The sequence below is a fragment of the Arvicanthis niloticus genome, chromosome 18 (genome assembly GCF_011762505.2).
Source record: "Arvicanthis niloticus isolate mArvNil1 chromosome 18, mArvNil1.pat.X, whole genome shotgun sequence".
Taxonomy (NCBI): domain Eukaryota; kingdom Metazoa; phylum Chordata; class Mammalia; order Rodentia; family Muridae; genus Arvicanthis; species Arvicanthis niloticus.
The window spans coordinates 44882864-44907849 of NC_047675.1; the positions used below are offsets into that span (position 1 = coordinate 44882864).

Below are 24986 nucleotides of genomic sequence, written 5' to 3' on the forward strand. Positions count from 1 at the left end.
GTTCAGGGAGAACCCCTGCCTGAAAGAAGCAGGTAGAGAGCAACCGAGGGGGACATCTGATATCTGACACCCTCTTCTGGTTTCTGTGTGGATGCACATATGTGGAGATTCACACACAGAGACACTAAAATTAAATGTGTGTGTGTGTGTGTGTGTGTGTGTGTGTGTGTGTGTGTGTTGTAAAGGAACTGTAGATTTTGAGTGAGACAGTTGATTTATTTCCCTGAAATACACACTAAAGCCTTCCTCAGCGGGGATTGCCAGAGCTGGCTTCAGGAAAGGGAAACACTATTCTCACGCTGAGCGTAATATCTGTTCACTTGGCTGTAGAAAACAGCCAACGGAGACAGTTGTGCACAGGCTGAATCCAAGTCCATGAGAAGAAAACCAGCTCTGTGGCTAGCACTTTAATTTATTGAGCTTTGGTTTCCAGGTCTAAAATGGAGAATAACTCTACACCCCATGAAGGAACACTGAGAGAAATCCATGAGATAATATCGAAGGCACTTAGCACAGTGTCTGTCATGGTACAAGCTCTTGATAAAATGATAGTTGCTTAGCTGGAGAGATGGCTAAGAGGATAAAAGCACTTGCTGTTCTTGCAGAGGACCCAGGTTTGATTCTCAGCACCCATCCTGGGCAACTCAGAGCAGTGTATAACTACAGTTCCAGGAGGTCTGGCCCCTGCAGGCATGTGGTGCACAGAACCTCACAGAGGTACACGTGTACATATAAAAGTAAACAGCTAGATCTCTAAATGTATAGTTGCTATAGTTACCTTGCCACCTGATACAAAGTAACGCAAGCCAGTTCTGGGAAATTGAGCCCGTAGGTCTGTGAATGAATGGTGGGGCCCTCTGGGATACCCACAGATGAGGAACATCTTGAAAGGCCTGTGCTTGTCTTTTCTGCTACAGTCACTCAACTAAAAAGGAAACACTTTACTCAGGGTGCATCTGTAAAAACTGGAAATCTACGAATGGTGTGCTAGCCTCCCCAAATCACCCTGCCCCACTTAGGGGCTGTTCTTGCTGGGTTACAAAACTGTGATTCAGGAAGTATAGCCTCTAGTTCAAAGCAGTGCAAAGCCATGTTTGTTGTCTTACTAGGCAAGGTGTGTGCACCGCAACCTCTGGGCGGCTGCTTGTGGGGAACTTCCCATCTTTATGTTTGAGGCTTTGTCCCTCAGAGTCTCTTGAGGACTTGGGTGTGCCACAGAGCTCTCAGGGGTGGGAATGATATAACCCACATATTTTATGAGACACAGAGGCCCTGCTTAGCCACTGCAAAGATTCAGTACAAGTGGGTGATGGATGATAAAAACCTGGGGAAAGACACTGTTTCTGGGAAGATTAGTTAGAAGGGAGGAGCCTTGAGAATACACAGGTTGCTAAGCATAGCTTGTGTGGATGAGAGAGAGGGGGAAAGGGAAAGGGAGAGAGAAGAGAGAGAGAATGGGAGAGGAAGAGAGGAGAGAGAGAGAATGAGAGACAGAGAGAGAGGGGAAGAGACAGAGAGAGAGAGGAGAAACTCAAATGTATATACCACCTCATCTTCCCAAATACATCTACAGAATCTGTATGGACAGATTTAACTTCTTAAAGCTCTTTTCAGCGATTTAAAGAAAAAAATTATTTAATTACCTGTCTATGCTATGGGGATGTGCACCCGGGTTCAGATGCCTAAGGAGGCCAGAAGAGGGCGACAGATCCCAGAAAGATGCCGTTGTAGGAGCTTGTGAGCCTCTGGATGTGGATTCTGAAAACCAAACTCAGGTCCTCTGTGAGAGCACTGCTCCTAACTCATGAGCCATTTCTCCCCAAAGAATTTACCCTTTTTAATTAACAAACAAACAAAAAGTGCAGCACTAGCATAGAAGCCAGCCCTGGTCACTCCCCTGTGACATTGCTGTTCTTTCAGCTTCTCATCTGCATCCACCTCCACGCCATTGCCTTACGTGTTTTAAGACAAGATCTTGTTATGTAGCCCTAGTTAGCATTAGACTCGCGAAGTGGATGGAGCTGGACTCAAACTCATGGCCATCCTACCTCTGCCTGTGCTGGGATTATAGGTGTGCATCCCCATCCCCTGGCTTACTTTCCAGTTAATATATCATACGCATATCTAAGATCACTGTGTGGTCCTTATAATGATGATCTTTAATGACTACATAATAGCCCATCGAGTAGTCGAGCCTAATTTATTTGGCCATTTTCCTATGGTTAAACATCTAGGCCATTGATTTTCAGGCATTTGTAACTACAGCAACCGTGTTTTAAGGATCCATAGGAAGGACCCAAATATGCTTTATTGATTCTTTGTGAATACTTGAGCCTGTTTACTTTTCCTAAGTACCCTGTGAAATAGAAGCCATTATTAACCTATTTCCCGATGTGAAAACGGGTGCCTTAAGTGCTCAGAATCTCACAGACATGTGAGACATGAACCAAGGCACCTCAGACTCAGCTCAGATGCTCAGTGAGTATGAGCCAAAGCTTAGACCATGTGGAATGGGACAAGGAGGGCAATGGGAGCTAACAAGTGACTATAGGGGCTGGGGTGTGGTTCAGTGGGCAAGGGAAATCCTGAGGATCTGAGTTCAAATCCCCAGCACCCTCAAAAAGTCAGCATGGCTGTACGTGCTTATAAACCCAGCATGAGGAGCAGAGAAAGGCAGAACCCTGGCCAGCCAACTTATCCCAAATGGTGAGGTTTGGTCAGAGACCTTGTCTTATAGGCCAAAAGACTGAGACAAATAGAGAAAGACATCTGATGACAGCTTCCTATAGCCTCACATGTTGTCATATAGCTTCACATGTTGTTCTGTGTTTCCAGCCAACTTATCCATAAAGACTTCAGGTGCCAGCATCTCCTGTCTCACCAAGAGCCCCCAGCTTTGCAATTTGTCCTCCTCAGAAACCAATAGACCATGTCATCAGACTTTGAAGGAGTGGGTAGGACCTAGACAATGGCTCTGGTTTCGGTTAGTTTCCCAGAGTCACTTAAAAAGCAGATGGGGGCAGCACCCCTGTTTGCCTGCGGTGCAGCCTTCCCTGCAGACAGACCTCTTTGTTTCCCCCTGGTAGCCGGAAACAAGTCGTTAATTGAATTTGCACCTTGCAGAGCTCTATGAAATGACAGGCTAGTGCCTCCAATTAACTTCTGAGAATAAGAAGTGTTTTGCATCCTGAGAAGACTTCAGGGCTGAGAGGTGAGGTCCCCACCTCCACCCCCCAGATCTTAGCTCCCTTGCTGTCTTTAGTGGGGCTGGAGTTATTTAGCATTTTTCTGGTCTGTCTTCTAGCACCCAACCTTGGCTTGGTAGAGGTCAGGAAGGCCACATCCCTCAGTCACTAAGCCATGATAGCAATTGACTGTGTCCCAGGTACCATGTTCCTCCCTCCGGTGACACAGCATTCAGGTGACAGATTTCTTACTCTAGAAAAATGTCCAGATAAATAGGATAGGAAGACTCCAATTTCAGGCGTCTGTGGGTGTTCAAACTAACTCATATGTTCAGGACCAAATACACATGGGGGCAGGGAGGTAGGAGACTGCGATCAGGGAGATAACGTATGGCATTCTGGGATCACAGATGTGAATCAACATGGAGAACCCCTAAATCTGGTGATTTGGGGGGGGGGGTCTGGATGTGGTGTCTTTCACAGGCTCATGTGTTTGAACACTTGGTCCCAGCTGGTAGCATTATGTTGGGAGGTAGAGCCACACCAGAGTCACTGAGGATGGGAACTTCCCTTCTGTTCTCTGTGTCCTGACTGGAGACACCATGTGACTAGCAGCCTCCTGTTCTGCCACCATCTGTTACTTTCCCACCAGGAATGAACAGCATCCCTTCCTAACCTGTAAGCCAGAATCAAGCATCCTCCCTTTAAGATGCCCCTTGTTTGGATTTGGTCAAGGCAATCCGAAAAATAATGAGTACACAAACCTATCGTTACCAAACTTGGGAGTCACAGCCTATACTCCAAGAAGTCCTGGCACGACAGATACAGAATGCTACTCCTGGATTTTCACAGCTGGGGATCTGAACTCAGATCCTCTTATTTGTGTGGCAAGCACCTTAACGAAGCTAAGTTATCTCCCCAGCCTCTGGGGGCGCTGTTTGTTTCTGTTGCCCTTAAGTAGTAGCATTCTGGCTCAGTTACTTATGTTTCATTCCTAAGTTTCTGGTTGTTTACTTACCTGAGTCATCTTAAAAAAAAAAAAAAAAAAAAAAAAACCTTCATCCTGTCCTATCTTTCCTTTCTGGCATCTTAACTCAACTCCCTGATGGCAAGAATGCTTATTTCTAACATTCATTACCTGATCTCAAGCCCAGCATCTGCCGTTTACTTCTTCAACCCAGCCCAAGTGTGATGAAATTTCCGCTTCACTGCACCACTGCAGTGAGGAGGAACCATCACCGGGGACTGCCTCTGGCTATGGTCCAGTAACAGCAGCGTTCTCATGCAAACCAATATCTTCTTGAGGACAAGGGAGCCGCCATCTTCCATGCCGCTTTCCTGTTCATCTGACAGCACATCCATCGATCTTGGCACAAACACATGCGTTTCCCTCTATCCCAGTCTGACTGAAAGATTTGTTTTTATTTTTAATTATTATGTATGCATACATGTATGTATACATAAGTACAGGTATTCATGGAGACCAGAAGAGGGAGTCGTCTGAAGGAACAATCCTCACTCTCCGCCACTCCCTCTTGCCAGTCCTGCCAGGCTAACTCACATATTGAGTGGTACAGCGGCCATTTTCTTTTGTGGTTCTTGGAAACAAAACAAAATTATGGGAAAAGTACACATTTTACAAGTTCGTAGGAAGGAAGAAAAGTTATAATACATCTTAATGAAGCGAGCAACTCAGAAAGTCCACCGGAAGGCCATCTGGTGATGTTGTTTGGCCGTCGGTTTGTGGCCATGCTGTTGATAAGAGACCCATCCTGTCCACCTTCCTCTCTTCTTAGTCTGGATCCCGACGGGAGAGAGTCTGCAGCAAGGGTGATTAAATTATCAGGCAGAAACACGGGACTTTTCAATAACCTACTCTCTCCTGTTTCATGGGCCTCGGCTCGCACCCTCAGTCTCTATTTCCTTTATTTCAGATGTGTTTGTTTACTTCCCCCCATTAGCTTTAATTAATTTTGCTGTAGGCTCATAAACAGGTGAAATGGAAGGTTTTTTTTTTTTTTTTTTTTGATTTGCATTCATCTTGAAGTAAGCTAAGTAATTAAACGTTCTGAGTCAGTCTTGCTGCACTGTGCCAGAGCCCCGGGAAACGGCTGGAAGTAACTTGTGGTTAGTCTAACAAGGAAGTGGAAGGGGGTGGAGGGGTTTTGTGATGGTGTGGGGTAAATGTTAAAGGTTATCGGTTGGCCATTCCTTCAATTTCTGCTCCATCTTTGTCCTTGAATTTCTTTTAGACAGGACAAACCTGGGGTCGAAAGTTTTGTGGGTGGGTTGGTGTCCATATCCCTTTGTCTGGCCTCAGTGAGAGAGGATGCACCTACCTTGGCAGAGAACTGATGCACCAGGGTGGGGGGGGGGGGATAACCAGGGGAAGGGACCCTCTCGGAGGAGAAGAGGATGGGGATAGGGGAGGGTCTCTGTGACACAGAACCAGAAAGGGGGCCATGTTTGAGGTAAAGATAGATAGATAGATAGATAGATAGATAGATAGATAGATAGATAGATAGATAGATAGATAGATGATAGATAGAGGTAGGTAGGTAGGTAGGTAGGTAGGTAGGTAGATAGATAGATAGATAGATAGATAGATAGATAGATAGATAGATAGATGTCAAATCTGTATCAACATTCTTTGTAGGGCTGGGAACATGACTCAGTAGGTAAAGTACTGGCTATGCAAACTTGAGGACCAGAGTTGAGATCCCCAGCGCCCATGAAAAGCTGGGTGTTGTAGCAAACGCTTGTAACTGGCAGCCAATCTAGGCAGCATGAACAGCTCCAGGTTCAATTCCTGTTTCAAAAGGGAAGATGGAGAAACTGTTGAGGAAGAATCCCAACACCTATCACTGGTCTCCACAGATATGTGTGTGCACACAGGGTATACAGGGCAAATGCACCTGTACACAAAGGGAGAGGGGGAGATGGAAAGTAACAATAAAGAGACAGGGAGAGGAGAAAGAGAGTGCCAGAGGGGAGAGAGAAAAGAGGAAGAGAGGGGGAAAGGAGAGGGAGTGGAGAGAGAGACATAGAGAAAGAAAGGAGACAGGGAGAGGAGAGAATGGGGGGGCAGCTTGTTTTTATTTTAGGAAGATCAGATTACACACATGCCAGTGAGCTTCTGGAGAATGGAACAGAGACACATAGAGCTAACAAAAGTGAAAATGGGCCAGGGGCTTTGTCATTTCAGGTATTGTCACTTGTCACCTGGTGGGAAACAGATGCCGGGCTGTAGCTCATAGATTCTAACCTGATAGACTGATACAATCAAGTTCACCCATGAAGTCTTAGTAATGAAATAAAGAAGACACCGCGCTGTTTGTTTTATGGTGTCAGCCTGCTCAGCCTAGAATCACCTGGGCAGACAGCCTCAACCGAGGTAAACCTCCGTCGGGTCAGCCTGCAAGAATGTCCGGGTGTTGGTGGAGGGGAGTCTTGATTGTGAGAATTGGTGGGAACACCCACTCTAATTGTAGATGACAGTATTTCATGGGTCAAGGCCTGAACTCTGCAAGAGTGAATGAAGCCAGCCAGCTGAGCACTAAGCCAGCAGACAATATGACTGCTTCCTTTTCTCTCTTCTCTATGTCGTGGAGGGGATGTGGTTAGCTGCCTTTGCTGTTCCCCTGACTGACGGGGGCTGTAACCTGGAATTACAATCCTTTTCCTCCCCCGACTTGCTTTTGGTCAGAGTGTTTTAATTACAGAATCCAAGACAGATAGCATTTGTTAAAGATGAAAATTCAAGGCACTTTCTTAGAGCTGATATTCCAAGCACAATTATTGATAGAGAACTAGTCATCCCATTATAAAAAGAACCTCTGTACTTAATAAGAAAGGCAAATGAATTCAGTTTAAAGGGGCTGTCGTTTGACAAAATAAACAATGTGTGGGCAATCAGTGTGGAGACCGCTCTTCCAGCCCACCAACCGGCAAAACCCAAGTGACATTTATATACAATTGCACATAATGGTTTTGTCTAGTGGGTTGCTAAATATTAAACCTAGAAATGCCGTGTGTTGGCCATGACACAGAAAAACAGTGACCCTCCGTGATGACCGTTGGGATTATGAATTGGAGCAACTTAGAAGCCGGATTTGTGGTTGTCTATCAGAGCAGAAGATACGGAGGCCATTCCCAGGAAAACACTAAGAACAAGAAACTTCCACCTGGGTACCTGGCCTTCACTAATGGGGGCAAAAACAATAGCAAGCAATCTGTGTGCTCGCTGACCAAAGCACGGCGAAGCAAAGGACAGTGCCGTGTCCCAGGACCTGCCCCACAACACAGTGGCTCTCTAGAATGTGCTGTTGCATAAAAAGCAGAGTTTTCAGGAAATACCAATGGAATGAATCCATGTATATAAGGTGAGGGCTGCTAATGTGTTTAAAATGGAGAAGTGAAAGTCTGAACACCACAGCACCCCGTTGCAGACAGTCATTTTTTGGGGGGACATGGTAGGGGCAGCTTGAGGAAGGAGCTGTGGAGATTTGGGTATAAAGGGTTCTTTAAGCTGGGCGGTAGGGGCAAGGGCAGGCTGTAGTTTTCTTATACGACACTTATGTTTACTAGACTGGGTGAAGGGAAGGGCAGTCATCCAGCAGTAGGTTCAACAACAAAATTTATGATGTTCAGATGGCGATATCACATAGGAATAAAAGCAGGGATAAGAAGGCACACGTTTAGAGCCTGCCTGAAAGAGAAGACAAGCTATTAGCACCAATGTGCCAAGACAGGAATGGCTGGAAAAGCCCCCAAGGGAGATGTGATGGTTTGTATATGCTCAGTCCAGGGAGTGGCACTATTAGGAGGTGTGGCCTTGTTAGTAGGTGTGGCCTTGGTGGAGTGGGTTTGTCACTGTGCGTGTGGGCCTTAAGTGCGTGTGGGCCTTAAGACCCTCATCCTAGCTGCCTAGAAGTCAGTCTTCCACTAGCAGCCTTCAGATGAAGATGTAGAACTCTCAGCTCCTCCCGCACCATGCCTGCCTGGATGCTGCCCTGTTCCCGCCTTGATGATAATGAACTTAACCTCTAAACTTGTAAGCCAGCCCCAATTAAATGTTGTCCTTATAAGAGTTGCCTTGGTCATGGTGTCTGTTCACAGCAGTAAAACCCTAAGTAAGACAGTAGAAATGAAAGGGCTGGGTGACCATAGAGGCGGAATCAGATATGGGCAATGCATAGGTCAGGAGGCCTCAGAAACCATGAGCTGGACCTGCCTTTGCAGTTGCAGCCCTCTGTCCCCATAGACAATAAGACTCTGACTCTTGCTGGCTTATTGGGTCTTTCCCCCCTTTGAGCTTAAACGAAGATTAAGAACAACCAGGAGGTAGAGGAAATGTATAGTGTCTGATGTCCACACTGAGAGCATCCTTTGGTCCCCAACGTGGATCTACCATTTCTAAGAATAAATTAGAAAGCAGTTTCCCATGGGTATAGATTGATTTATTTGTGGTGTAAAGGGCAAGGTGAGGAAACAAAGGGACCTCAAGGGTAGTTGTTAATTTGATATGGCTTAGAATCACCTGGGGAGAGTGTCTCAGTGAGGGATAGTCTACGTTGGGTTGGCCTGTGGGCATGCCTGCAGGGAACTGTATTAGTTACATTATTAACTGAGAGAATCCAGCCCACTGTGGGTGGCACCATTCCCTAGGCAGGGCATCCTGAGTGGTATAAGAGTGGAGAAATTGGACATAGCATAGCAAGCATGCCTTTGTCTCTCTGCTCTTGACTGTAGCAGAAATAGCCTCTTTCTCCTGTAAGTTGCTTTTTGTTGGGGGTTTTTACCACAGCAATAGAAACAAAACTAGGACTGTGGCCCCTTGGCTTCTTCTTTGCATTGTTCCAACCAGCAGTGAGCTATCACAGGGCTGTCAGCTCCAAAATGGCTCATATGCTCTCCTCTCTCACATCTCCACGTCCGTTGGGCACCATGAGTGTTGACATTGGTGACATTGGTGACATCACTTCTGTGGTTTTCTGTGCCTGTTGGAGTCCCTGATATTGTTATGTGAGCCATCACAGAGACAATCTGCCCAGCCCTTCCCTGCAAGGCAAGGTCCCTTCTGACATTTTCCTGCAGACATGTTCAGCATAAGAAAGAGCTCAGCTTTCCCAGAGCAGGAGTCTTCCATCAGGCTGAACCCCAGTCTCTGGGTCCCAGCTAGAACACATGGTGCTGTTCCCAGTTAAACAGTAAAGCCTCTGGAAGAGCAGGAGGCAGCACAACTCTCCAAGTCTCCCAGGGGGCCTTCAGGTCATCTCACACCAGTTTCTGTCTTTGTCTTCTTCCTTTTTAGTCTGAAAAGAAGACAAGACTTCAGGTTAGGAGGCCATAGTGACTTCATGGACATTTCTCTCCTAGACATATCCCCCCAAACCTGCTCACCTCCTGGCAGTTTCTAGTTCCCCGACTTTTGTAGCAGCTAACAGGCACAAAAGTGATCTGAGATTCTAGCCCAGCCCTGCCACCACAAACAAAAGCTGTCACCAGGAAGAGCTGGTATCCACAGAAATCCTTGGTGATCCCTGCTCTGGGTTAACCCTTAAACCTCTCTGTGCTCAAATATTTTGTGGTTCAAAGAAGAAACAAATCTACCTTACTTGTTTTCTTTCTTTGGAGACTGAGTGAGAGAATAGGGGGAATACTTTGCCTTGGCCATGTTTTTACAAAACTCTAAAAAGCCCATGCTTTGTGATGACAACATTTGTTTCTCTCTCAATCCAGTTAGCCCCTGATGGAGCTGAAGTGAGAGCCAACACCACCAATGTCACCCACTCACCTTCCTAAGCCCCTTTGCTTCTAAAAAGATAATCTGGCTTAGGCAGTGCGAGCAGAGCCCGTGAGATCTAGAAGCTGGACATCACCTGTGCATAAGAATTAAACCTGGAAAGTGAGTGCACCATGAGCCAATCCCCAGGACAGAACCATGGCCTTGAGGGCCATCCTTCCCTGTATCCATCTTCAGGAAAGGAGAGCACCACCACATTTTCTGGACACCAAGCATCCATGTTTCTTATGTTGGGGGACCTCCAGTTCATGCTGTCTGCAGGGATCCCAAGGCCTCCTTATTTCTGCTGGTACTAGGGCTTGCACACAGGGCCCTCGTGCTGCTGAGTAAACACTCCACCATTAAGCATGCATGTGCATGTGTGAGTCTCAGCAAGTGTGCCAGCATGGTGGGCAGTCGGGGTGCTGGGCAGTCAGGGTGATGGGCAGTCAGGGTGCTGGACTGAGTGTTGCCAGCAAAAAAAAAAAAAAAAAAAAAAGCACATTCTAATCCCTGCACTGTGTAAGTGTGACCTTTAAAAGAAGAGCCTTCTCAGGAGTGGCTGAGCTAATAGTCTTAAGGTGAAAACAGTGTTGTAAGTTTCCCCCAAAGACAGTCTCAGGGGTTGTGAGAAAGGGGTGAAGGGAGAGAACACAGACTCACAGAAAGGCAGAGACTAGGAGACATCACAGGAAAGAGAAGACACCGCCATGCCAGGCTGAAGGCAATGAGGAAACCCTGCTCTAGAACTTTCTACAGGAGTCCAGCCCTGCCAACCCCTTAAGCCTAGATTTGAACCCCCAGAAGCAGAAAGGAATACATTCACATGGTTCTGAATCCCCAGCCCTCTGCCCACTTTGTAGTGCTTTGTTTTGGGCAGCCCAAGGAGCTAGACTCAGCCATTAGCTTCCTTGGAAAGCCAGCCATGGGAGACCAGAGACCTGGTGACTCTGGACACAGTACAGCAAGTCCTCAGTGGCCACTTCCTGGGTTTAGATTGAGTCTTTCACACACTGCTATTCTCTCCCTCTCCCAGTCCCTCTCCCTCTCCCTCTCCCTCTCCCTCTCCCTCTCCCTCTCCCTCTCCCTCTCCCTCTCCCTCTCCCTCTCCCTCTCCCTCTCCCTCTCCCTCTCCCTCTCCCTCTCCCTCTCCTAGTCTCCAGTCTCAGTTTAACTAACTGCCTGTGCCTTGTCATCCAGTGCAAGTCTCGATCTCTCAAGGCTGGCTGTCTCTTGCCTCCCTCGACCACAGAGAAGAAGCTCTGCCTGCCTCTGTTTGTCCAGCTGTTGTGTAGGAAGAGTTGTAGGAGACTCATGAACTCACAGGTACATGGCACACTACAACTACACTTCTCTGTTGAGGTGGGACTTTTCAGCCATGCTGGGTCTTGTCACTCAACAGAAAGTTCCAGAGCAGAGAATGTAGCAGTTGACTGCTGAGTGGCCAGGGCTTTTCAAAGCCACTGTGGTCTTTCAATTTGACTTGTAAATTGAAGCTCAAAGTCCCCAGCTCTTAAAAAAAAAATCTTTAGTGTGCCTGTCTCCTAGCAAGGAGGGGGAGTTTAGAAGGAAGCCAAGGAGAGTGGTTGTCAGGTCTCGCTGCCTCTTTGCACCTCAGCAAATGGGCAAGTCATTCTGTTGGAAAAGCAAAGGTTTCTACAGCTTAGGTCTAAGTGGTAATGGGTTATTCTAAGAGTGAGCAGGCTTTTTAAATCCATAATGTGAGGAAAAAGAGCTGACACTGGCCCTACTCTGAATCTCAACGGGAATAGCCAAATACATTCAGAAAGTGCCACAGGAACGTGTCACCCTGCCACACAGGGCCTTCAGTGACGCCTTGAAGGTGGTTGGTGTGAGCTTTGTTGGTTTAGTACAGGGATCACACTCACTATGATTCTGTGTTCAAACATCACCGTCTCTTCTTGTAGAACGTGAACAAGTTGAGAGTCCATTATAGCATTGTTCTGCGCACACAGTCCAGCACAGGGCAGCCTCAAAGCAAGCATCCATAATGAGCTGAGCTGAGCCAAGCAGAATGCTTGCTCTATACATCTAGGCATGATGGTTTCCCCACCCCGTGAGTTAGATAGCCATAATAATGAACAGCATCCATGTGAAATGTTGGAGACGCTTAGAATGTAGAGACCTCAGTGCGCAGGTAAGACGAGGGGATACTGACCACTGTCAGTCTCTCTCCGCAGCCTAAAGTTAACTCTTAAGGTCAAAGTCATTTTTTACTCTCCTTGCTTTCACCCAAGACCTGTTTTCTTCATCTTTACCAGTGAGCCTATTGACCTATATTCCTCCCACATTTGTTGTTGTTGTTGGTGGTGGTGGTGGTGGTGGTGGTGGTGGTGGTGTGTGTGTGTGTGTGTGTGTGTGTGTGTGTGTGTGTGTGTGTGTGTGTGTTGGGTGGGGGAATACCTCCAGGAGCCGTAAAAGGAGGGACATAGATCCCGATGCCCTGGAGCTGGAGTTCCAGGCATTGTAAGCCACCCAGGATGGGTGCTGGAACTGAGTTCAGGTTCTCTGGGAGAGCAGCAAGTGCTCTTAACCACTGAGACATCCCTCCACCTCCACCTTTCCTCTCTTTTGAGGGCAATGATATTTTCTGAGAGTGGGAATCTTGGCTGAATATTATTAATGTGGGAATGGGCTAACTTAGTTCACACTATGATCAATATTATCCAATTACCATTTAAAAAAAAAATCATGCTCAGGGTTCTCCAAGACCCAGAGCAAGAGACCATAACCCAGGACTCAGCCTCAGGATATATCCTTGATCCCACTGCTCATGGCTGGTGTGCAAGGAAGCTGGTGGCTGTTGGCATTAGATAGTGACCTGTGGTTGCAGGTGACAAGGAACCAGCCTCTGCTTTTACAGAGAATGGATGGGGGAGCCGGTGAGCCCTCTCTGGCTGCCAGGCCTAACAGGAGACTGACTATACACTAAGCTTGAGAAGAGAAGCAGCTACATGGTGCATTAGACTAAAATGAGACAAGCTTCAGGTACAGAGGCTCGTGGTTTCAAAGACAGGAAACAATAGTCATCAACTTGTATCAGGTGCCTGTCAGCCCTCTGCAGTGGAGAGCAACCCCTGCCAGTCTGTCCCCTGCCATATTTTTCCAAGAGATGAACATGTATCTGGGCTAACAGAGGTCTCAGGGATGCGCACATGGAGATGGGGAAGGTTATTTAAAACCCCCAAAAGAAATGAGATCCATGAATACCACAAACTAACAGAACTCTCCTTCAGCCCTTAACTCGGCATTTATTGAGCACCTACTGTGTGCCCTGACCCCATTCCATTCAGTGAGGAACAAAAGTGAGTCAAATGCATTCATCAAATGCACATTAAATGCTATGCGTCTACTTTATTCACTGAATGGCATCTTGATGGCTTGGATGGAGGGAAGCCATTTTCCGAAGTGACATTCGCAGAGCAGAGAAAGGAATCATGGTGAGTGGAAATGACTCCACATGACACAAAGGACCAAGGAAAAGATGCTGCCCTTTTCCAGGCTCTGAGCCCAGAGGGTCCAGAACACAACTCCCTCAGCTTTCAGTCTCAGCATGTTTAATTCCAGATTTGTGTGGTCCTGATGAAGCTACTTCATCAAGTTTTATTCTTCATAAAAGATCCATTTCCCTAGGCTCAAAATGCGCCTTCTTCTAATTCACTGTTATTTTATAAATTCTTTCATAGCTTGCATCAATCACAGCTGACTTCCAAGCCATAAACCAAGATCGTGCAGAGTTTGCAGCAGCTAGCCAGTGTGTATTTACTTACCCAGCCCAAGAAGCCATTTTCAAAATCAGCAACATCACTCCTCCCTGGCAATGTGCCTGCATCTCTTCCCACTGAACCAGAGTCTGAGACGGGATGAACTGCAGCATCCTAGCACCTTAGTATCTTGTCACTATGGTGGCCATCTCAGCCCCACCTTGTGTGCAAGCTTCCCTAGCCTGTTCTTGATCAGGACACCCCTACAGTGGGCTGAACAGGAGTGAGAAAGCACACCTCTGTGCTAAGCCTTGGCTGGGTTGACTGGGTGACTCTGGGTTAGTTTTAAAGAGCAACCCTGCTGATCTCTTCAGTTAAAAGAGACCAGGGGCTCTCAGCATACCGCTCACAATAAGTCAATGAAAGACAAGAACTAATGACTTACCATCCTGACCCAAACTCCATTGCTATCTTAAGATGTAATAGACTCGGGGAGAGATGACTCGGAGGGTAAGGTGCTTGCCAGGCAAGCCTGATGCCTGAGTTCAATCCCTGGAACCCACATGACGGTGGAAGGAGACCATAGTGTTGATCTCTGACCTCCACGTCAAACTAGAGTGTGTGTGCCCAGCCATACAGACCATACACACACATGCACACAAATAAGTAAATGTAATTTTTAAAAAGTCAGGATGTATTTAAAAGATGGAGAGATGGATGACTCAGGTCAATGAGAGGTTAAGAACACTCTCATGCAGAAGACCTGGGGTTGGCTCTAAGCACCCATGTTGAATGCCTCACAGCCACCTGTAATTCCAGCTTCAGAGGATCTGGGTTCTTCTTCAGGTCTACGTGGTCACCCTATACATGTAGCATATGCTAACACACACACACACATGCATGCACGCACGCACACACACACACATCCATATAAGTAAAAATAAATAAAGTTAGACAAGAGATGATTTAAAGTCATCCCACCCTTCTCTTACATTCTATTGGCTCCCACCCCGGTTCAGTTTACTAACACCCTGCCAAGCACAGAGCCTTGTTTTTTCTAGTCTTGAGAGCTCTTATGTTCCCATGACGATGGCACCCTTGGCCACTGCTGACTAGACGTCAATGTCTTATTTTGTGACAACCAAAATCATCTGCAGACATTGTTAAATGCCACCTCCCTCCCTCCGTGGTAAAACTACACTGACCTAAGGAAGATTGGACTCGATTTGTAAAACCCATTAAATTTGTTAAGGGACTGACACACACAGAGAACATCTTTTTTGTTAGTTTTGTGGTATTGTGGAACTGCATTTTCATACTTGGGAATTTCAGCTGCTTCGTGCTGCGCCAGCATTCACTTTTCTCTTTATTAGGGTGGACTATAAGGGACTGTGTCTCCACTTACACTTGCTTTTTTAGGGTGTTTTAGGCATGATCAAATAATTCAGCAAAAGGCATCCTCTGTCCTTCATCAAAAAATGGAAAATTGGAAAAATATATAGTATCATATATTTATATATAATATGTATAACATATAATATATAATTATATATATAATTAATAAATATATAAAACCCATTTTTAATAGGTTTAAGAAAGATATTGCCTTAAAAATGAAGGAGCTGGGGCCATAATAAAGTTGGTGAAGTGCCTGCCTCATAAGCATGAGGTCTGAGTTTGATTCTCAGACTTCAGATTTTAAACAGCATGGTGGTGCATGCTTTAAACAGTGCTGGAAGACAGAGCCAGGAGGATTCCTGGGACTTGCTGGTAAACCAGTCTACCTGAATGGGTGAGCCCAGGTCAGTGGGAGACTCTGCACCCTCCAAAAACTAAAAAGGTGGATGGTCCTGAGAAGCCATACCTGCCCTCTCTTCTGTGTAAGCATGAGCATTTGCATGTGCATAGGCTGCACACACACACTTGCACACACATACACACGTATGTGTATATATACACACAAGCACACACACATACATTCACATACATATACATGGACAAACACATACACACAAACATACAAGACATACACACATGCACCTACATAAACACATATACATTCATGCATTCACACACACACATACAAACATGCATGCGCACACATATACACACAAAGGCACACTCATGCATGCACATACATATATACATGAATACATACATATACACACAGAGACACAGGCACATACATGCACACACAGATACTCATGAACATACATACACACATACACATGCACATACACATGCACGCATGCATGCACACAACTCACACTCCAAGGTGGACAGCAACAGAGTGACTGCTGACAGGCAGAATCTGGGGCTATTAGTTACTTAGGATCTCAGCAACAATTATTTTTCCTAAAGTTTGGCCCACCTTGGCTTAATTAAAAAGTGGCTCCCCACATAAACAAGGCACAGACTGCTGAGAGACTAAAACAATCTTAAGGTGAGTCCGTCCCCATCACTCCTTTATTCACATCAAAACCCAACAAGCTTTGGAAGCAGATGGGAGACAGCCATTGCAAACGTGTCATAACTTATTACATATTTGACTGCCAATTTGTACTTAAAAAAACCAACTAGCTCCGGGGAAGGAGAGAAAATTGGAGAGGCGAAGTCTATTGCATTTCAAATCAAGTCCGCGGTAATCGCAGCCGCCCCAGAGACACTTAGGGGCTACAATTAAACGGAGTTAGCAACCACCTTGAAATTGAAGGCACACTCACTTTGAAGGGCAGAGTTGGGCTCCTGGTTGGTAGCACCTACTCAACACAGACCTGCAACCAGAGGGTAGACTTTGCAGGACTTTAATTCTGTGTTTTGGAAATGAACTACCAACTTTACCTAGCAACAAAGCAACCAGTGCCAGCACACACCTTTGCTTGGCTTTGCTTTGGTCCCGTGGCTTCATTGGTGGCCCCCCGAAACCCATCTGTGACGCGCTGACATTGGCAACTATGTTGCAGTTTGTTCTCGGCAGGTTTTGTTTCTCTTTTCTGCACCTGTTTCTTTGTATTTTTAGTCTAACTCTTAGACCTGCTGAGTTATCTATTTAAAATGGGAAAGTCCCACATTGAAACTAAAGCCTCTGTTGAATTGTGTATCATTTTCTAACTTGTGTGTACTGAGTCATTAATTTATATGCTTCTACCAGTTGTCTATTGCCACACTAGAACCCCAGGCCTTATAAAACAGAAGCCATATATTTCCTCATGATTTGCAAGTTAGGAAGGGCTCAGCTGGGCTCAGCGGAGACTGCTGTCCCTAGGCTGATCTTAGCTGGAGGCTGTCTGGGAAAAGACGCTTTCACCCTTCAATGTCAGTGGGCGGTGTCAGCCAGAGACAGTCAAGGGCAGCCCAGCTTTTACAGCAGGAGACTGGGTTCTAGGTACATTCTGTGTGCAGAACTTCCATGCTTCTGTTTCTGGCTTGTCTACGTGCCCCTGGTCCAAGAATGTCCCATGGCTGACCCCACAGTCGTTGTAAGAAGGAACTACACAAGAATATGGCCGGGAGAAGCATGAACTGCTGAGCCACTGGAGGAGCTGCCACTTCCTAACCCCTAACATAGGGCTTCCTAATCCCTGGTACCACGCATTTCAAATAAATAGATCTACTTTAAATACTCATTCATACCTAAGAAACTAACTGCATATTTCAGTTTGGTCCCCCCCGAATTAGCGTTTGCCATGATTAGTGTAAAGCAACAAAACCCTACTTTCTTGGTTGATATTAAGTATGTGGTAAAATGAGGGGATGAGGAGATGACTCGGTAAAGTAATTGTCATACAAACATTAATCGATTAATTAACTAATTAATTAAGGTTGTAAAAAGGTTGAGATTCCAAGATCCCCAGCTTCCATATAAAAAGCTGAAGCAGATGCCATGTGCCTGTAACCCTGATACTGAGAAGAGAGTGGAGACAGGAGGACCTCAGGGTTCACTGGCCAGCTAACCTATTCATAGGAGTGAGCTCCAGGCTCAGTGAAGAGTGATGGAGAAAGTCACATGATACTTTTGGACTTCACATGCATGCCCACACAGGTACAGATGCACCAACACACACACACACACACACACACACACACACACACACACACACACACGGCTTGGCAGATATCTCAGTGGAGAAGGGACCTCCCTATGAAAGCAAGAGGTCCTGAGTTCTAATCTCCAGCACCAACAAGCTGGAGCTTAGGGTGTAGTCATGAATGCCTATAGCCCTAGCAACTGATGGGGCAGAAACAGGAGGATTGCTGGTACTGAACAGCTGTTAGCCTAGCTCCAGGTTCAATGAGAAACCCTGTCGTAATGGAATAAAACAGACAGTGGCAGGGCAGGATATCAGAGGTCCAACCCCCCTCTAGCTTCCGCATGCGCATATGGGCATGCATGTCAACAGGTGTGCATACACTACAGAGCAGAGGAAGGAAGAGTGTAGGAAACAGAAAACCCAAACTAGCAGTGACTTAGGCAAAATAGGCCTCTTAACAGCAGAAGAGTTCATCCACTAACAGAGGCAAGAACATGTACTTCAAAGCTTGGAAATCACTATGAGGTCAGTCAAGGTTAAAAAGGAAAAAGTAATGAAATTCACCCCAGCGTCTGCTGCACTTGCCCGGCTCGCCTCATTTGGCCCTTCTGGTTCCACTTAGTTACCTTTACTTTTACATTTCCAGCAAATGTCCAGCATAGCAACATTGTAACAACTTATTTTAAACTGCCAATTCCCATCTGTGCCGGAAAAGTCGGAAGTCTGGCTTCCCCTAGACTTGTGTGTGTCAGTAGCATAGTGGGTACCATGACTCGGAAAACAGCTGAGTCCTTAGGTGGCCTGTGCTTCTGTCCCCAACAGCCCTGATGAAATGAGAGGACTATGATCTTGTGAGCTATCCTAGGAGTTTCTGCAACTTTGAAGTCTTTCCTCTGCTTTTTACCCTAGGACAAAGAGTTGACCTACTTCTCCCAACCCACTTGCCAGGCAAGCATTGGAGCAATGAACAAACACCCCTGAAATTCAGATACAAGGAGTGGCTTGGGGGTGATGCCATGTGCCTGTAATCATCAAAGGGAGATAAAGTGTACCTGAGATGGATGCAGGGCAACTGGAAGTAGGACACCATTATAGCCCTCTAAGATGTTATCATCCCTGACCTGGTACCTAGTCACTGAAGGCTACACACTGAGGACATTGAGACAGTACTGCTGTCTAAAGAGGAACCAAAGTCATTGAGAGCTCTTCATAAAAACTCACATCATTCCAAACTCCCCCTGTCTACCACCACCCAAAAACTGTGGGAGGTGACTGTGTTGGTGAATGACAATCCCTGGATAATGATCAAGGGCCAGAGGGATGGATATGAACAGCTGCTTCTCCCAGCCTCTATCCCATCTCCTCCTCTTTTTCCTGCCACTATGAAATCTTCCCTCTGCTGTTCACCCTAGGCCAGGGAGCTGACCTCCTTCTCCCAACACACATGCCAGGAAAGCATTGAGGGTAATGAGCAAACACTCTCGAAATCCAGTTATGGGGAATGGCTTGGGTGTACACATCATCAAAGCAGACCTGAGATAGATACAAGTCAACTGGAAACAGGACACCATTTACCGCTCTCAAAGATGTCATTTATGCTTCCTTACTTGTGTGGCTTTCCAGGCACACAAGCAGTGTGGAACGTGAGCATCTTCTGGGTGCCCAGCAGGCTGAGTGGTTATATTTTGTATATTTATCACTCAACAATTTACATGTCAGCTCCTGTGTTCTCGGGGATGCTGAGACTGCAGGAAGGAGAGCTATGTGTGTACATCCCTCACAGCATGAGCTAGATTCCAAGAGGCCTGGTCCCACAAGGTGTACCCTGTCAACATTTCCCTGAGCAATGTGCCTCTCCAAATTGAACTCTAAAGTATGGTCATCAAAAATAAGCTGCTGCCTCTGCTCACTCGCTGCTGCTGCTGTCGCTGACCGGTCTCTCCCAGATGCTGCACCTGTCTCTCCACGCTGAGCCGGTCCAGGCCTGGGCTGGGCCAATAAGAAGCCAGCTAGCTAGCAAGGAGGCAGCTTGGTGTCCCAGGCAGGTTCCAGGAGAACAGATCTCTCCCCAAGTGTTACAGCTCTTGGGATAGAAACTCTCGGACACCAGAATGATTCTTGAGCACTTTACTTCCCCTAAATAAAGCCCTTATATACAGTTTCAGGGTGGGTTAGGGTCTGGCAGCAGATAATGCCTATTGGCTTGGTCTGAGAGTTTGGAGATACCTCATCTGCATGTGAGAGAACCTGAGGCACTATTCCTTGTGACTAATAGTCATAGACCTCTCTGTGGGAGGGGTCATAGAGGGCTGAAGCTGAATAAAAAGAACCAGGGCCCAGGAGCAGAGCCGAACTCCTGCCGTCCAATAAGGGTCCTGGGTTCCAAGCTCATGCTTGACCAAGCACCCAGCTGCTTCTCACAGCCCACTGCCCCACAGTTAAGTGCTTGCTTTGCAAGCATGAAGACCTGAGTTCCAGCCCCAAAAGCTATGTTTTTAAAAAGGCAGCTGTGGGAGAGAGGCATATACTTAAATCCCAGGGCTAGTAAGGCAGAGACATTTGGATCCCCTGAGCTCTTATACCCTATAAGGTCTGCAACTGCCTGCATCACACTGCTGGACTATCCAGCACAGAATAATCTTAGGGTCCCAGGCCAGTGAGAAACCCTATCTCTAAAAAAAAGTGGTTAGTGCCTAAGGAATGGTACCCATAGTTATCCTAAGATAGCTATAAATATGTGTGTGTGTGTGCAAACACACACACACATCATTAAAGCCTGCATCTTTCTTGGATTTGCCCTATATGTAAGGAGAGTGAACTGTCATTAAACAGGGTTAACTATATTAGATCCTACAATGTTCCATACACCTCCAAAAGGCCATGCTGTGAATAGAGGACAGTGTGTCTATGGAAACAACACTTTATGATAGAGTGGAGAAAGTCAGGGAAATCCCATGAAGTGTGTGTGTGTGTGTGTGTGTGTGTGTGTGTCTGTGTCTGTGTCTGTGTCTGTGTCTGTGTCTGTGTGCGCCTGTGTCTGTATCTGTGTGTGCCTGTGTCTGTGTCTGTGTGTGTTCCTACTGCTGTTTTGTGACACACAAGAAATTTACTTGGCAACATCTCCTGGCTCTATTAACATGTCTTAGCATTGCACAGCCCCTGTAAGGCCTACAGCTGTCCTTGCCTCACTGCTGGAAATACAGTGCAAAGACCTAAACACCTATGATGCTTGATGCTTGGTGGCCAAAGAAAGGGCAACGTTTTAGAAATATATATAATATATATTATATATATTACTATATTATATATACTATATATGTATGTATATATACATTATAATATATGTGTATATATATACATATATACATATATACATATATATTAGCCATATCATTTTTGTGCTATCACGGAATGAGAATAAGTAAGGGTTATGTGCTCAGCCCTAACTGGGTTATCTTTACCTCCCTCCCTCCCTCCCCAGCGGCTTTGGGAACACCATGGAAGAGATAGGAAAGGGAGCGAGGAGGAGCCAGAGCTGGTAGGAGCACGGAGATAATCTGGATATAACATGGCTGCTGCATTTGTGACCTCACTATAGTTACGATGACCAGGTCAAGATCAACACAAGAGCAGTCAGGAGCCAAGAGGCAGCACCATTGGATTCAACATGGAAAGGAAAGGGAGAGAATATGATGGGAATACAGGTGCTCAGAGGTGCCCAGTGATGGTGAGGGGAGCCTGGGCATAGATAGGGTCAAGTTATATATGTATGAAATTGTCAAATAATAAACAAAATATTAAAAGAAAATTTTTCAAAAAATGAAAAAATGCCACATGCAGTGCACACTGGGGCATCTTTTAGAGCCCCACCCCCACCCCAAGGCCAGCTGAAAGGAGTCCATTGTTGGCAGGGGCTTGTAGACTCACAGTCACAGAAAAACAAGTTCAGACGTGTTCATTCCATGGTTAAGACACCAAAGACTTGATCCTGAATCTCTTCCATCAGAGATGTGCAGTGGAGAGGAAGGGGCTCTCTGTCTGAATCAGGACGGCCACCATTGTTTTCAGCCTAGCAAGGTTGGCAGCTGTATTCTTCTATGACAGAAAATGACTGGCTAACTTGAGACTCTAGGCCACCAACATGTAATTCTTTCATTTTTCTCCAGAGGGCTACTGCTGGGTTGCCTGGCTCTGGGAGTGACAGGGTGATTATCACTTATTTTGACACTCCGAATATCATGACAGAGGAAGACAGAGAAGGACTGTGTGAAGAACCCAATGCATGTCTATAGCGTAATTAGCCTTTCCCTGCCATCCAGAAACACATGCCGCACAAGACAAGCATTGCAGGAGGCTGTCAGGCTGGTGGGGAATGGATTCTTTCTGGAGTCCGGGACACATGAACTGGGACAGAGCTGAGGCCAAGGTATCTCCACAGACAGTGGGGACATCCACACAGATGCAGCTGTTAACCTTGGAGTTGTCTATGGCCACTGGGCTCAGTTCCTGAAAGAACATCAAACCAAGAGCTGAGTCTGGCTAGTGATTGGTGCGTACTTACGAATAACTGCCAAGGCAAGTTGGGCAAGAGGCCAGCTACTCTCCTCTATAGACAGGACTAAAGCTCTGGTCAGTTGAATTAAAACAAAGCCCAGTTGTAGGCAAGTGTGTGGTTCAACATACTGACACTGGTGGATGAGGAACTGAGAAGATTTATAAGGTGAATTGAATCATTACAGAGTTCAAACATATGCCCCATAGGGCTTAGCACATTAAAGTAAGTGTGTGGTGTGTGTGTGTGTGTGTGTGTGTGTGTGTGTGTGTGTGTGAAAAATAATTGTATTAGTCACTTTTCTCATTGCTCTGACCAAATATCTGACAAGAAGCAACTGAAAGAGTCCAGGAGCTAAGGAGTAGGGTGGGTTACATTGGCTCGTGGTTTTAAGGAGAACAGTCCATGTTAGTGGAAAAGACATGACAACACACAACTCTATGGTGGCAGGGTCATGCAGCTGGGACTCCTCAAATATAGGTGGATCCCAAGCAGAGAGTGGGTGAGAAGCAGGTTCAAGCTATAAAATAGCAAGGGCCATCACCAGTGGCCCACTTCCTCCAACAAGGCTCCACCTCCCAAAGTTTGCACAATCTCTCAAAACAGTGTGGCCAGCTGGGGACCTAGTGCATGAACACATAAGCCTGTAGGTGACATGTCACACCAAAACCTCAGCAGGTCTGTCCTTCTGTGCCTCGTGGAGTAGAACAGAAGTGGAATTTCCTAAAAAGGAAAAGCGAGCTATGTCTCTACACCTGGGTGAAGACAAAGGCAGGGATTTACGCCAGTCTTTCTTATTTCCCAACAATCGAGTAAAGTGTAGGCATTTTCTGTGTACCTGTGGGGCTATCTCAGAGTAAACATGGTTCTCTCCTCTGATCAACTCTTTGAGAACAAAGAAGATGCCCAGAATGAGCATTCCAAGTACACACTGAGGTGCTTCACCCAGAGTCTTTTCTACCTCCCCTAATCATCCAAACACATGTGTGATTCGCTGGGCCACGATGACTTCGTTTCTCTACTTTCTTTTTTTTTCCCTTCAGCTAGGACTTCAATTAAATGAAGATTAGTGAACAGTTTCGATCAATTAGGCATCCAGCAGACACTAGCCAAGGGAGGCCTACTGTGTCAAGGGTACTTAACCTGAGATGTTGGTGAAGAATTGATGAGGGCAAAGTTTCTTCTCTGCCTTCAGCCAAAAGGAGCTCACACGCTCCTAGATGAGATCTTGGGCTTGAAATCTGTCAGTCAGTTATGCAGAGAGTCTTGGGTGGCCCTCTCTTCCGAGGTTAGGGAGGTACCAACTCAGTGGGGTGAGCATGACTGCACAGAGCTGCTTGAATAGATGCCCACTTCATTCCTGTATGCTTAGCATGCAAAATTAACACAATCTTCCAACATCTGGGGCAGAAGTAGGGATCTCCTTCTGCCAAGGAATGTCCTACATGTGTGCTAGACCCCATACTTTCTCCACAATATTTCAAAGGCAAAGAAACAAGATGCATAGTAGGACGAACCTTGCAACACACAGCTGATGGCAACATAGGTGACGTTCATCAAAACTCCATCCAACCTCTAGAGTGACTAAGGTCCCCTTAGTAACCTGACCACTCAGACTTAATGGTTAAAAATCTGACTCTGATTAATCATGGAGAAAATAAATCAATGTTCTAGCTTTAGTGATAGGAGGAACATCTAAGCTAAAATAAAAAAAAAAAATCTGGGATCCTGGATGAGCTCAGTAAACTCAATTGTTTTCTTTAAGCCTCTGAATTTTTTTTTTTTTTTAATATTGGCACTATTCCACCGGAAGTTACAGTTTTCCTGCCATTTAGGTCACTCCAGGTAACAGTCCTGGTTGAGTACATCACCTTGAGCACCGTCATGATGCTCAACAGTCATCAGGAATAAGTAGCCATATTTGTCTGATTGGGTTCTCGGCCATGTTACTATCGGCATTCATAATTACACCATTTTGAAAGTTAAGTTTTAGTTGTGGAGTCACTGCATCCACTCTGTGAGAGCATGACAGATTAGACTAACCTTATTCCCTCATCACCAGCCCAAACCCATTCCCCTCTCTGTCCTCAGATTTAACCAGCGTGGCCCATAGGAGGCTTCACTGTGGCAAACCTTCCATTCTCCATAGATGCAGATAGTGCCTGCACTATGGACGCCTGCTGTGGGAGTTTCCATGTCAAGGATGTTCACACAAGTGGCGTATGAGCTGCTCATCAACCCGATGTATTTTATCTGATGGTGTAACCTGGAGCCGTTGTCCATGGTAGACCACATCAGATCTGCCCCCAAACAACGTCAAAGTGTTTCATCTTACGTGGATGCTATCCTCTTATTGATCCCCCTGTCGCTAGATAGCTAGGCTGATTCCAGATTTCCTGACACCACAGAGAGTCTACCTATGAGCTTCCTTGTGCAAACTGCTTGACATGAGCTTTCTCAAGAGTAGGTATCAAGAAGGCAAATTATTACTTTTACTCAGTGAAGCCCGGTTGTCCTTGTAAGTCAATATCCTGGTTTCCTTCATGTTAGTTGTGTGTAAGCAAGACCCTCACAAAAGATGACAAACTACCAGCCCAGGCATTGCCAAGCAGTCTGTCTGTTTCTTCACGGAAAGAGGTCCTGTGCCCATGTCTCCTGCTTGTCTTGGCAAGGTTGCACCATGTCACCATCCTCTCTATATCTGAAAGT

General features: G+C 46.1%; 1 protein-coding gene across 1 annotated transcript in view; it reads left to right on the forward strand.

Moving 5' to 3' along the window:
• Cdh13 (cadherin 13) overlaps positions 1-24986 on the forward strand; it is a 1011337-nt gene that overhangs the window by 766999 nt on the left and 219352 nt on the right. The window lies entirely within an intron of this gene.